General features: G+C 50.7%; 1 long non-coding RNA gene across 1 annotated transcript in view; it reads right to left on the minus strand.

Annotated features, from left to right (window-relative positions):
- Positions 1-12218, minus strand: part of LOC116540379 — a 35471-nt gene extending 23253 nt beyond the window's left edge. The window contains exons 1-2 of the long non-coding RNA XR_004264412.1: positions 8798-12218; positions 2269-2405 (exon numbers count right to left, since the gene is read on the minus strand). This is a non-coding gene — a long non-coding RNA (uncharacterized LOC116540379). The remainder of the gene's footprint in view (positions 1-2268; positions 2406-8797) is intronic.
- Positions 12219-13743: the final 1525 nt, after the last annotated feature.

Raw genomic sequence — 13743 nt, forward strand, 5'->3', positions numbered from 1 at the left:
GGACAGTTTGAGAGAGAAAAGGACCCCAGAGACCTGCTTCTACCCCAGCCCTTACCTTCATCCAAGGGTACCACGTACACTAAAAGAAAAACCATCCCAGGCTGAAGAGGCAACACCTGGGTGCTGGAGCCTCCTTCAGCCTGGGGCACACAGCAGGGCTCAGCTCTGGGCTGGGATCTTGCTTCAGGGCCCCTCCATCACCTACTCCAGAAACTCAGCCCTTAAGAAAGCTGGCATCCCTGTGGGGCCCTCCATATGGTCCTGCTCTGGGCAGCAACTGCCATGCAGAAAAAGGCAGGTTGAAAAGGGAGTTGCCTCTGATATCCAGTCAGTGTGAATCAGCCTTAGGTTTCCTGCCTCCAGACACTGTTCTCCTGCCTCATTCTTCCCCGCCCCCCACCCCCGAGAGACATGATCCCAGAAATCTTTATGGGAGACAGAGGGATTCCTCCTCCCCATACCTTCCATTCTTCCTCTCTGCCAAGCCAGCCTTCTTCTCCCTGGACAGTGAGGAAGACTTGAGGAGGCCACTGGATCTCCCAGGCCCACCAGCACCCTGGGCAGAATAATACATACTTCCTGCCCTCAGGTGCTCACAGTCTAGCTGAGGGACAGACCTGATGCATAGAATCCACTCTGACCTCTGACAGGTGTGGCTGGACAGGCAGTCTGTGCCCAGTTGGCTTCCCAAAGCAGGGTCACCTGAGCAGGGTTCTGGAGGGTGAATAGGAGTTTACCAGAAGGATGGCAAAGGAACAGCACGGACACAAACCCATGGGCAGGTCTGCTACTGACTACAAGAGAGGTGACGCAAAAGTGTGCCAGCTAGAGAATAAGGCATGGAATCCAGATCTTTCGTGGGGCAAAGGCTCCTGGGAAGAAGAGGTGAGGGAAGAGGGAGGAGGTCTCTCAGCCTCCAACTCCGCCCTCCCTACCCCCTTGCAATTCACACACACACACACACACACACACACACACACGGCTGCATGCCTCTCTCCAGTGTAGGGAGGAGAGGAAGGAGGGAGCTGAAATGCAATCTATTCATGTTCCCTCGATGTAACACCCCTCATTTTCCATGCTGGGTAAAGACAAAAACCCTTTACAACCTGTTTCTGGAACTTGTCAGCAGCTGCCAAGAGGAGCATGTTAATTAAACATCAGCAAAGATGGAAGCCGGAGGCCCTGGCTCTAATTGGACAGTTTGCTTCACCGGATTGAAAAACATTGTGACAAAGGAGGAGGTGCACTGCGCTCGGCAGGGGTGCGGTGTGGCAGGGAGGGGAGCTGTGGCTTTGATTTCAGCTGATCCGAACCCCAGCCTCCCTCCCCCAGCAAAGCCGCCTGTCCTAGCCCCACACATCCACTAAGGGACTGGGAAGGGCCCACAGTATGAGTGGATGTGGGGTGGTGTGGGAAGAAGGTGGGGGACTGTTGGTGGGGTTCCTGAAGCCCACCTCCCACTGCCCTCCACCCCAATCCTGGCCACAGCCAGGCCAACAGTACTGGGCCCACCTCAGGGCCAGGCTTTTAGGGCTCTGAGGCTCACCCCTCCTCCTAATCAGTTGAGATGGGTCCTGGGGGCCACCCAGGAAGGTCAAGGGCCCAGTGCTGGCTTCCAGCTCCCTCCTGGCAAAGTGGAGGTGGCACTGGGAACCTATGCTCAGCCCATCTGTTACTGGTTGAGGGTAGCTGTCCAGGTTCTTGGCGTTTTGAACAAAGAACTGGACAAAATGCATAAAGCAAGGCAGCCAGAGCAAAAGTACACTCCACAGGGTAGGAGCGGGCTCCAGCAGACAGCTCAAGAGCCTGGGCCACAGAATTTTCTGGGGTTTAAATACCCTCCAGGTGTTTCCCATTGGTTCCCTCTTTGCAAACAAAGTAGTAGCCACAACCAGTCTGATTGGTTGCAGGAGGGGAAGAGTAGGCCTCCTACTAGTCTGATTGGTTGCAGGAGGGGCAGAGTAGGCTAATGACCAGTCTGATTGGTTGCAGGAGGGGCAGAGTAGGCTAATGACCAGTCTGATTGGTTGTAGGAGGGGATCAATCAGAAGTACTTTAATTTCCAACGGTCAGGCAGCAACTGCCATGCAGAAAAAGGTAGGGTTGAAAAGGGAGTTGCCTCGGATATCCAGTCAGCATGCATCAGCCTTAGGTTTCCTGCCTCATTTTCCCCAAGAGACATGATCCCCAGAAATCTTTATGGGAGACAGGAGGACTCATGGTCTTTCTTCTGTAACTGCTTCACACTGACTTGAGGCGCAGTCTTACCTACTGGGGATCTCAGAACTCCCGCCCTGATCCATCCAGTGGAGATAGTCAGGGTAGTTTCTTGATGGCCGGGGTGCTGTCTTTATTTGGAATCGGCTGGAAAGCTTGTCACATGATCATCTGAAGCCTGATGCTCTCTAGGTGAGAGGAAATGAATTTGGTTAAAAGATTTGGTGGAAACTTGAGCAGGTAGATACCTCTGCTGTCAGGAATGTTTGTTATGGGAATGAATCACAACATTCTGCTTAGTCACTACAAAGGAAGTGATTCCAGTCATTTGACAGAAAGCAATTAAACTGAAAAATTAAATAAATAAAAACATGTCTGCCATTATCCAGCCTACAGTAGCTATGCGACAGAAACACCAAGGAAAGTTGGTAGGCATTTACTTGTCTTTCGGCTGCCTTCTAAACAGGTACTTCAAGCTCCTGGTCCAGGGCTTTGGGTATCACAGACTTGATCCTTGAAAGATGTACCCAACTACCTTAATCCTAGTACCTTGGCCATAGAAGCCGTAGCCAGTACCACTGAAAACGATCCCTTCCATTGGGGTCTCGATTGTTGAGCAGGTGACCCCTCCTTCCATGTTTTAACGACTACCTTATCCGTCAGCCTAATTTCGGGTTGCTGGTTAGTTCCCGGGATGGGGAGCCTTTGAGTTCTAAACTTTTGTAAAACCTGAAATTGTCCTAGGTTAACTAGGTATTTTACTAAACCAGCTGTTTCTGGATCAGTAATCAGATCATTAGTTAAGAATGGCCTTATAGGTTATATTAATTTTTGCTCTAGGGGTATGAAGGATCCTTAAGAGAGCTATGGGTGCTGAGACAAGTTTTTGATGTTTCATGACATAGTTTAGCTAATGCTCGCTTTAGAGTTTGGTTAGTCCTTTCTGCTTTCCTGGAGGATTGAGGCCTCCACACTGAATGTAAATAGTACTGGATTCCAAGCGCCTTAGCCACCCCTTCAGTTATTTGGGAGATAAATGATGTGCCATTATCACTCTGGAGACTCTGAGGTAACCCAAACAGGGGGATTATTTCTTTGAAGAGAACCTTATAACCTCACTAGCCTTCTCTGTTCTGGTAGGGTAAGCTTCGACCCAACCAGTAAAGGTATCTATTAGCACTAACAAAAACCTGTATCCTTTTCCAGCTGGTCCTCTAAGTGCCGGTCCTCCCCTTGGTAAGTTCCCCTCCTCTGGACTGGTTCTATTAGAGGAGGCATTTTGTTTCCCGGGCTGTCAAGTGCACACAATGAGCAGGCTCGACAGACCTGCTTAACCACCGAAGCCGAGTCAGGCCCAATGAAGAGCCTGTTAAGCATGGCCAGGGTGGCACCTTTCCCCGTAAGGAAGGAGTCATGCAGGGTTTTTATAATTCTCCACTGGGCTGTTTGAGGGAGACATATTTTTGATGCCGCACACCACCGGGATCCTTGTTTTTGCCTCCCTTGCTCCTTTACTAACTGTTCGTCCTGTAGTGTATACTCAGGTTCTACTGGGAAATCACAGAAAGGAAGCAGTGCTGGGATCTGTCGGGATTGCATCCCGAGGCCTGTAGCTTTGGCTTCTCTATCAGCGCTTCTGTTCCCTTGCGCTACAGGGGTCAGTCCCTTTGATGCCCCCTGCAGTGGATTATAGCTGCAGCCTTTGGCAGGTGTATTGCTTCCAATAGCTAAAGAATTTTGGGCCCATGCTTTACGGGGGAGCGTTTGCTAGCTAGTGATCCCCTTTCTTTCTAGATTGTAGCATGAGCGTGAACCACAAGAAATGCATATTTAGAATCTGTATAGATGTTAAGCTTTTTCTTTTGTCTCAACATTAATGCTCAGGTAGGAGCAATGACTTCAGCCTTTTGTGCTGATGTGCCAGGGGCAGTGGCTGGGCTCTAAGAATGGCATTGACTATCGCATACCCAGCTCAGTGCTCTCCATTTCACATAGAACTGCCATCTGGGAGCCAGCCTTCAGAATCTGGGAGAGGCTGATCTTTTAAATTAGGCCAGCTAACATATGTGTGTGCAATGACTTGCTCACAGGAATGATCAGCTATAGGGTATCAGTGAAGCTGGATTAGAAGGTTACAAGTTTTAAGGGTTACATCCGGATTGTCTAGGAGCATGGCCTGGCATTTGGTTAACCTTTCCCCCATCATCCAGACGTGTCCCTTTATCTCTCAGACTGACTTGACCTGATGGAGGGGTTAGAACTTGCAGCAGTCGGCCCAGGGTGATTTTAGCAGCTTCCTCCACTAACATAGCGGTGGCTGCTGTTCCCCTCAGGCAACCTGGGCATCCTGAGGCCATTCTCTCCAACTTCTTTGAAAAGTAGGCATTTGGTCTGTGTTCTGATCCGAATTTCTGGGCTAGGTAGCACTCCCACAGCTATGCCCTTATTCTCTGCTACATACAAGGGAAGGGCTTAGTTAGGTCTGGGGTGCCAAGAGCTGGAGCCTGGGTAAGGGCCTATTTTAGCTTGGCAAAGAGTTCTGTCATTTCCGAGTCCATTCATTCGCTCATTTTCGGGCCTCTTTGTTGTTTAATAAGGGCTTTGCAATGAGCCCCTAAATTTGGTACCCATATTCCACAAAACCTGGTCATTCCCCAAAAAGAAGGAAGCAGCTGCTTGGTGGGGTGGGGGTGGAGGGCAAACCACAGATAGCTTGCACTCATTCTGAGGATATCTGTCAGGTTCCAGGTGTCAAGACATACTCTAACTAGTGGAGCTGTTAGAGGGTGATCTGAGCCTTCTTTTGGACACTTTGTATCCTCTGTCAGCCAAGAAATGTAAGGTTTTTATAGTGCTTTGGTCAGAAGCCTCTTGGATTGGGCTACACATGAGAAGATCATCCACATACTGCCGTGTGCTCCCGTCCTCCCATTGCAGACCCTCAGATCCCTCTCTAAGGCTCAGGCAAATAAGTGGGGGCCATCCTGAAAGCCCTGGGGGAGCGCTGGCCAAGTGTATTGCTGTTTTTCTCTGGTATTAGGATTTTCTCAAAGGCAAAAAGGTACTGGGACTTTGGGGCCAGAGGAATGAAGAAGAAAGCATCTTTTAGGTATAAGACTGAGAACCATGTTGCATCCCCTGGCCCCGAGTCAGGAAGGTATATGGATCCACCATCAATGGGTGAACAGAGATTACAGCCTCATTAACTATCCTGAGATCCTGAACTAGCTGGTAGTCGCCCCAAAAGCTTTAGAATAAGATGGGGATGTTTCAGGGAGAATTGCAGGATCTCAAGAGCCCGTGGGCAAATAATACCTCAACTGAGGGTGCTAGGCCTTTTCTTCCTTCCAGCTTAATTGGGTATTGTTTTCAATTGGGAAAATAGCTGGGGTCTTTAAGCCATATTCTGACTGGCACTGCTGTTTTGGCCTTCCCGGGTTTCCCAGTATACCACGCTCGCAGGCTAAGCTGTTTATTAATGTGGTCTGGGACACTGTCTGTATTTTTGACTATTAGCAATTTCACCGGGTGACACTTAAATTGTAGTAGTGCCCCTATTTTAACCATAGTATAAAGGGGGACTGGGCATCTTGGAACTGCTAGAAATCCCAGTTGGAAGATTTGTGTCCCAAACTGACAAATCAAAGGAGGAGTAAAGGATCTTGTTTGTGGCTTTCCTTCCATTCTCATAATACTCGTGGAGCAGGGAGGAAGTTTTCCTGTATGAGCAGTAAGGACAGAGTAATTGGCCCCTGTATCAAAAAGAAACTGAAATTGGGTGTCCATGACATCCAGAGTTACCTGGGGCTTCTCAGTAGTGGTTATAGTGTTCCTGGACAGCGGCAGTGAGGAAGCCCCTGGGCCCCTTCGGTCTTCATCTGATTCCTCCTTGTGCAGAGCTAGAGCTTCGCTTAACAGAGCCCCTCAGTGGGAGCAGGGGCAGTCAGTCCTCCAGTGCCAGGGGTTGTAACTGGTGTTCTTACATTTTCAGCAGGGGCCTGGGGGGAGGGGGGATTAGCACAGTCCTCTGCCTGATGCCCAGCTTTCTTGCACTTGAAGCAAGAGTCCTCTCTGACATCATCCTCATGGCCCTTCGGGTTTCCCTTGTATGCTTTTTGGGCATTTGGGGCATCGCCAACGACGGCTGCCATAACTTTGGCTTGCCATTTTTCTTTACTCTGTTCCCTTTTTCCTTCCATCAGATCACGATTGTTATACACTATAAAGGTGGTCTCATGGAGCTGCTTATAATTAGTTTGTGGCCCCATCTGTAGCTTTTGGAGCTTACGTCTCATGTTTGGGGAGGATTGGCTGATGAAATGTTGTGCTATTAATATTTTGCTTTTGGGAGACGAAGGGTCCAGATAGTACATTTTTTAAAGGCTTCCTTAGCCTGCCATAAAACATGACTGGATTTTTTTCCTTTTCCTGTGTAACCTCACTTACTTTATAATTTACTGACTTAGTTCTTCCCTTTTTCATTCCTCCAAGGAGAGCCTCAAGAAATTTAGCCCAGTTGTTCATTCCCACAGGCGTGTTATAGACCCAACTCGGGTCAGTAGTGGGGACTCTGCCTGGCCCTGGGTGATTGCCCTGAGGTTTTGGGCAGCCTCAAACATCTGTTCCTTTTCAAAAGGAGTGCAGCAAGTTGCTAGAGTGAATTGAACATCTCTCCATGTTCAATTAGCCATGAGAGATCAAAGGCTAAGATCAAAGTTTGGAACCCATCTGAGAATTTCCTGGGATTCTCGGGATAGCTTCCTTATTTTTCCCTACATTGTTGTGTAGCAGTTACAGAGAAGGGGGCCTTCACTAGGACTGGCCTCTCAGCTCCTGCTACTTCCTAAGGGGTAGCAGGGCTGGAGGGGGAGTTGAATAGGTTGTTCCCTTCCAAGTGTGAGGGGGGCTTAGTAGTGTCCCCAGTGTTTGAGTTTTAGCCTCAGGAGCACTTGACAAAGGCCTATATGGGGGTGGTTGCTGTCACCCTGAGACAAGTGGCCCGTGTGAAAAGGGATCATCTGTAACTCGTTCTGCCTTTGGACTTTCCTTTAGGGGGATTACTGGGTTTTGGTATAGGGCCACAAAGGCCTGTAAGTATGGGATTTCTGACCATGTGTGCTGCCTTTTACAAAATAGGTCTAATTGCAGGATGGTATCATAAATAAGGCAACCATTGACCATCCATTGTTTCCTGGCTGGGCAGCTCATAATGGGGCCAAACAATATTGCAGAAAAAAGAACTATACATTTTCTCTTTAGATTGTCAGGGTCAACTTAACTTCAAGGGTGGAGGATGTAGGCCGGGCGCGGTGGCTCATGCCTGTAATCCCAGCACTTTGGGAGGCCGAGGCGGGTGGATCACGAGGTCAAGAGATCGAGACCATCCTGGTCAGCATGGTGAAACCCCGTCTCTACTAAAAATACAAAAAATCAGCTGGGCATGGTGCCGCGTGCCTGTAATCCCAGCTACTCGGGAGGCTGAGGCAGGACAATTGCCTGAACCCAGGAGGCGGAGGTTGCGGTGAGCCGAGATCGCGCCATTGCCCTCCAGCCTGGGTAACAAGAGCGAAACTCCGTCTCAAAAAAAAAAAAATAAAATAAATAAAAAATAAAAAATAAAAAAAAAGGGTGGAGGATGTAGCCAGGCAGGGAATCTGGTGGAACTGATGGAAAGTTGCCCATAGAGGAAACAGGTGGAACTGATGGAGAGTTGCTCACAATGGTCTGGAAAAGAGGACTTTGAAAAGCGGAGGGCTCAGCAGGTGACTCAAATTTTACACAGGGCATCCCCCTGGAAAAATTCAGGGCCCTGACTGGGGTTCTGGGGCATCCTGCTTTAAGGCCCCATCTTAGTCTGCCGGCTGTCTCTGACCTTAGATCTGACACCGCTGTAGAATGGTTTCCTCCACTGCTGATGGCCCACTATGAACTTTCCCTCTTGTCCCTGGATGAAGACCCTGACTTCTAGAAATTAATTTTCAGTCAAACCTGTGGATTTTTTTTCCTATCCCACTTAAAGTAATTATTTCTCTAAATTTAGACAAGATTAAATGGTACATAAATTCCCTTTTATGAATTCGCCCCCGCATGACTCACACAAACGATCTGCCCAAGCCTTCTGACCTGTCCTTAGCCAGTTGAGTAGAGGAAGGGAAGAATTTAGCATAAGGAAAGAAAGTTTAAGTTGCCTGAAGCACGTATGAGTTCATCCTGGGTGGGCTGCCGCTGCCAACTGCATCACACACGGAGGGTTCAGGGTTGATAATTGGACAAGATAGGAAAGAGTCCTTCCCTCTTCCGGCAGGCAGCTGTCCCCATTCCCTCCCTGGCCCTCAGGTAACACCAGAGAGTGGTCCTGGCCTGTTGCCATCAGTTACTAAATGGCTGCTGGGAGACAGCAGCTGAAAGGCTAAAAGAGAAAAGGACTCGGTCCCTCACCCAAGCTGGGCAGTGGGGGTCAGGCGCTTCCATAGAAAAACAGTGGGCCTGGCCAGAAACCTGCAGTTGCCTCTGTGCACAGGTGCTGTCCACCGAGGGTCCTGAGTTGAAAAGAAAAAGAAATCCCAAACTTTGGGCTTACCTCCAGGCTGGCTTGCCAACATATGTTATCAGTTAAGTGGAGTTGCCCGGGTTCTTGGTGTTTTAAACAAAGAATTGAATAAAACATACAAACAAAACACAGCAGCATAAGCAGAAATGCAGTTTAAATAACAGTACACGCCAAAGAACGAGAGTAATCTCGAGCAACAGCTCAAGCGTGATAGTTACAGAATTTTCTGGGGTTTAAATATCCGTCAGGAGTTTCCCATTGGTTCACTCTAAGCAAATGAAGTAGTGGCCCACGACCAGTCTGATTGGTTGCAGGAGGGGAAGAGTAGGCCCACGACCAGTCTGATTGGTTGCAGGAGGGGAAGAGTAGGCCCACGACCAGTCTGATTGGTTGCAGGAGGGGAAGAGTAGGCCCACAACCAGTCTGATTGGTTGTAGGAGGGGACCAATCAGAAGTACTTTCATTTTTCAGCTACCACGCCGACAAAGGAGGGGTTGGCAATCAGTAGCCTCTACTATCCAGTCCGCATGCATCACCTTAGATACTCCTGCCTCAAATCCCTGGGAGAGAGCTGAGTAGAGGCCCCTGTTTCCCAAACCAGCACTGGGTCATCTGATCAGGTAGAGCTGACAAACGTTGGCAACTGAGAAGCTCGTCTTGGAAAACCCAGCTGTAAAGTGAAGGTCCTTAGGAAGCCTGTAGGGCCTGAGTTTCTCTCCACAGGGATACGGGGGTGCACAGAGACCACCCCACAGGGATACAGGGGAGTACACACAGACCACCCCACAGGGATACGAGGTGCATACAAACCACACAGGGATTCGGGGGTGCACACAAAGACCACCCCACAGGGATGTGGGGTGCACACAGACCACCACACAGGGATACGGGGGTGCACACAGAGAATACCCCACAGGGATACAGGGGAGTACACACAGACTACCCCACAGGGATACGGGGTGCACACAAACCACCCCATCCGTGTGTTTGATGGTTGTACTTCAAGTCCCCTCTTGTTCTTGGCTTATGAACGTTGACACAGTCTGGCATGGAGTGCTGACTGTGCTGGGTGCCGTGCTGAGGGTCTTCTGTGCCTCGGCTCATTTAGCCTCCCAGCAACCCTGAGAGAGAGAGGCTGCAGCATTCCCATCTTACACGTGGGGAAACTGAGGCCCAGATCGGATAAGTAACTCATTCAAGGTCACCGATCCTGATTCCAGTGTCAGAACCTGGGCTCTGTGTTCCCTGCTCTTTGGCTCCAGACTCCAGGCATTTAGGACGATCTGGCAAAAGGATGGGGTTCCTGACTAGACAATACCCTTCCCAGGGCCTCCAGCCTGGGGTGCACAAAAGATGGAGTTACAGCAGGCTGGGGGCGGGGGTCACTCTGGAAGGCCCTGCACCTGTTCCCTATCCTCATACACACACCCAACTTCCATCTCCTGGGCAGAGCAGTTAACAAGGGCAGAGCCCCCACTTCTGTCCCCTTCTGCCTCGGCCCCTGCTTTGCTCCCCACCACACTCCTATTCTGAGTTGCTGGGGCCTATGAGAGCCCCAGCAAGTACAAGAAAAGGAGCCACTGGGGCTCAGCCTCAGGGATTAAGAGATACAAATTGGACGTGGAGGGCTAAGGCCACTCACTGACTGAAGCCCCTGCAAGCTGAGTTCCCAACATGGGAGAAGCCGTGCCTGGGCAGCCTGGGCCTGAGCAGTGTCCGGGCCACCTGCTGGGCCTAAGCCTGTGGGAGCTGCAGCCCAAGGGGCCCCAGAAATACTGCTGCTGGGGAGAGGCTGCCCTCGATGGGGTCAGAAAGCCTCACCCTGGATGCTCGGGGCGGCCGCACGGAGGACGGTGGGAGATGAGAAGGTATACTCACAGGGGCATAGGCACATATACCTCTGGCCTGGGGATTGTATCTGTGTGGGACCCTCTAAAGATGGACAACCCCAGGTATTAGGGGCAGTGTCAGGCCCTGTGTGTGTCTGAGGTTTGGGGCACAGGGAATGGCACCTGAGGTGCCTAATTGAGGGAGTGAGGCATGATAACGAAAGTGGCCAAGCGCCGCCTGACAGGCCCAAGTGGGTGCTGTTTGTGTGTGTGTGTGTGTGTGTGTGTGTGTGTGTACTCACCCATCATCTAGCGGGCGCTTGAGAACGGCCCTTCAGAGGCGGCTGGAGGGCTCTGCAAATTGTAATCAGATTAAGGAACCAATCACTTGGGGCTCTTGAAAAGGCCACGAGGTTTCTAATCAGTCCTGAGCGCCCGGCCCACAAAGCCCGGAGGAACTCGGTGGGAGCCGCCCGCTGGGGGGCCGGGGGGTGGGGGGAGCGTTTTTCTTCCCTTGCTGTCTCTTGTAATTATGTCAATTTGCTAGCCAAATTGTTTGTTCGAGTGGTGGGGGGTGCTTGTGCCCCATTCATGTGGTAATGTGGGAACCCGACAGCCTCCGGGCTGGGAAAAGAGAAGGTACCAGGGACCCTTCTGTAGGAAGCAGGCCAGCCCAGGGGGTGCAAGGCGCCCAGGCCTCAGGAACTCGCCCTCACCAGCGTGGGCTTTTTTCCCACCAATTCCAACACCTTCCACCTTCCAGCTTGCGTGTTCTCTGGGACGTCCCTTTGGACTGGCTAAGATGAAGGTTGGGGAAGGAAGGCAAGGACCACCAGAGGGAGGGCTGGACAAAAGAGGTGACCTCCAGGCTCCCTCAAAGCGAAGGTGGGCAGCTCTGTGTCCCCTGTGTCTGTCCCCTTGTGGGACAGGCTGAGGCTTGAAGTTTGGAAGCAGCAGAGGACCCAAAGATGCCAGAAAGATGGGGTCCTGAAGGGGTGAGTCATACTACACATGGATTCAGGAACGAGCAGAGACTTGGAAGAAAGTTCTTGCTTTGTTTACTGAGCAAAGGCTCAGCAGGCACCAATCACTGTGCCACCCTTTGGGTACACAGTGGATCACTGAACCTGACAGCAACGCAGTGAGGCAGGTACTAGGTATCCCATTTCACAGATAAGACTACTGAGGCTCAGAGAGGCTAAGTGACTTGCCCAAGGCCGCAGAGCTAGGAGATGAGGTGTAGAGATTTGAACCCAGCTCTAACTAGTCCCTCTGCCTCTTCGGCCCTGCTCCCACCATATGGGTTCATTCCTTCCTTCAACCAGCAAACAGGAACTGGCTGTCCCCCACCCCAATTCTGTATGAGGCATTAAGGATGTGGAGAGTAAGATGACCCAGGGAGGGCACTGTCAGGGTTCAGTTAGCACCAGCACACTGGGGTGTATGCTGTGGTCAATGTCAGCACAGGGCTGTGGCACACAGAAATGTCGAGCCTTGGACATGTTGCTCAGGAACAAGGGTCATTAGAAACAATGGCTGTTATCAGTCCAGACACAGAACCTGCCCTGCATGCATTTCCCTGCCTCCTGGGCTACTCAGAAAGGAGTTTCTCTTCTCCCCAAGTCCCCGTTCAGCATGTAAAGACCCCTCCTCTCTCCCCCAGGTCTGGGACCCTCAACAGCTGTTTCTCAGATTTGGAAGCCTTGTCCACCCTGGCCGTGTCCCTCTGGACCCACCTGGGTTGTCCGTTTCACTATGGCTGTGAAGAGCCCCCATCCACAGGTGTTCACAAGGTCACCTCCCTGACCACCAGTGCCCCTCACTCTTCCATTCTGGGGACACTGGGATCTGCCCTATTGACAGCTGGCAGGAGGCTGGGGTGCAGGATGGCATTGGAAGTCGGGGAGTGGGGAGAGATCTCAGAGATCAGGATTCCTTATCCCCCAAGTGGGAGAAAAGGCCAGAGGTCATGTTTGCTTCCATGTGGGATGATGGCTGGAAATTCATTCTTGTTAGAGCAAATCCGATGGGTTAGGCAGTTACCATATGACTTCCACTGGGCCACGTACTAGCAGGCAGGAGTGCAGGAAAGCCCAGCACTCTGACCCTAGAGTTCCCCAGCCCTGTGAGGAGAGGCAGGACTGAAACCAATGACACAGTACCCAGTCCAAGACAGAAGACTAAAGACCAATAACAGCACTTTACATATGTTATTAATTCATTTATCTTCACAACAATCCTATGAGGTCGGTGCAGGTCTTATTTCCATTTTACTTCATGAAGAAACTGAAGCACAGAGAGGTGGAATAACTTACCCACAGCCACACAGCTAACTGCACAGCAGGCCCTTGACCTCACTACCCTCCCTCCTGGCAAAACCTACAGAGAACACTTAGATTTGAAAGGGCAAACAAGAGAATATCCAGTCTAGCTTTCTAGAGACCAGGATGTCTACGCCAAGTCCTGAAGGACCGGGAGGAGTTACTCAGGGAAAGGATTGCGGATGGAGGGACCAGGGTCTGGGAGGCAATAGAACATCCAGCTCGGGAGTGGTGAGGCAGGAGGCCAGAGCGGAAGCCAGGGACCTAACCTAGGGCAAGTGTGGAACCTGTACTAAAGCTAATGGGAACAAGTCACTGGAGGGTTTTCAGCAGTAGGGGTGACAGGATCGGGAATGACATTCTCCATTGCCCCCTCACTGTGGGGATGCCACCTTACATGCCAAAAAAAGTTGGAAAGTTGTTCTTCAAGTTGGGGGAGGGGATAACCAGAGGGAAGGGTCTGGTCACTGCACAGCCAATCAGAATGACAGGCAGTAAGCGTGGACGAGGCTGTCACCCATAGAGCTTGCTCTGGGTGCAGAATACCTGGGAGGGTCCCCATGCTGACCCTCCTTTCATCGCTTGCTTCATTTAATTCTAGGAATTAGTCACACTCGCTTCTGCCTCAGGCCCTTTGCATAGGCTGTGCCTGATGCCTAGAATGTTCTACAGACCCTGTTCCATTCCATTGATTTTGTTCATTGCTACTCATGCTTTTTTTGTACCCTGTACCTTTTCTCCGTAACAGTAATCAAGTCTGTGATGGTGTACATCTTTTTTTTTTTTTTTTGAGACAAAGTCGCTCTGTCACCCAGGCTGGAGTGCA

This window comes from Sapajus apella, unplaced genomic scaffold (genome assembly GCF_009761245.1).
Source record: "Sapajus apella isolate SASKATOON/1434 unplaced genomic scaffold, GSC_monkey_1.0 scaffold139, whole genome shotgun sequence".
Taxonomy (NCBI): Eukaryota; Metazoa; Chordata; class Mammalia; order Primates; family Cebidae; genus Sapajus; species Sapajus apella.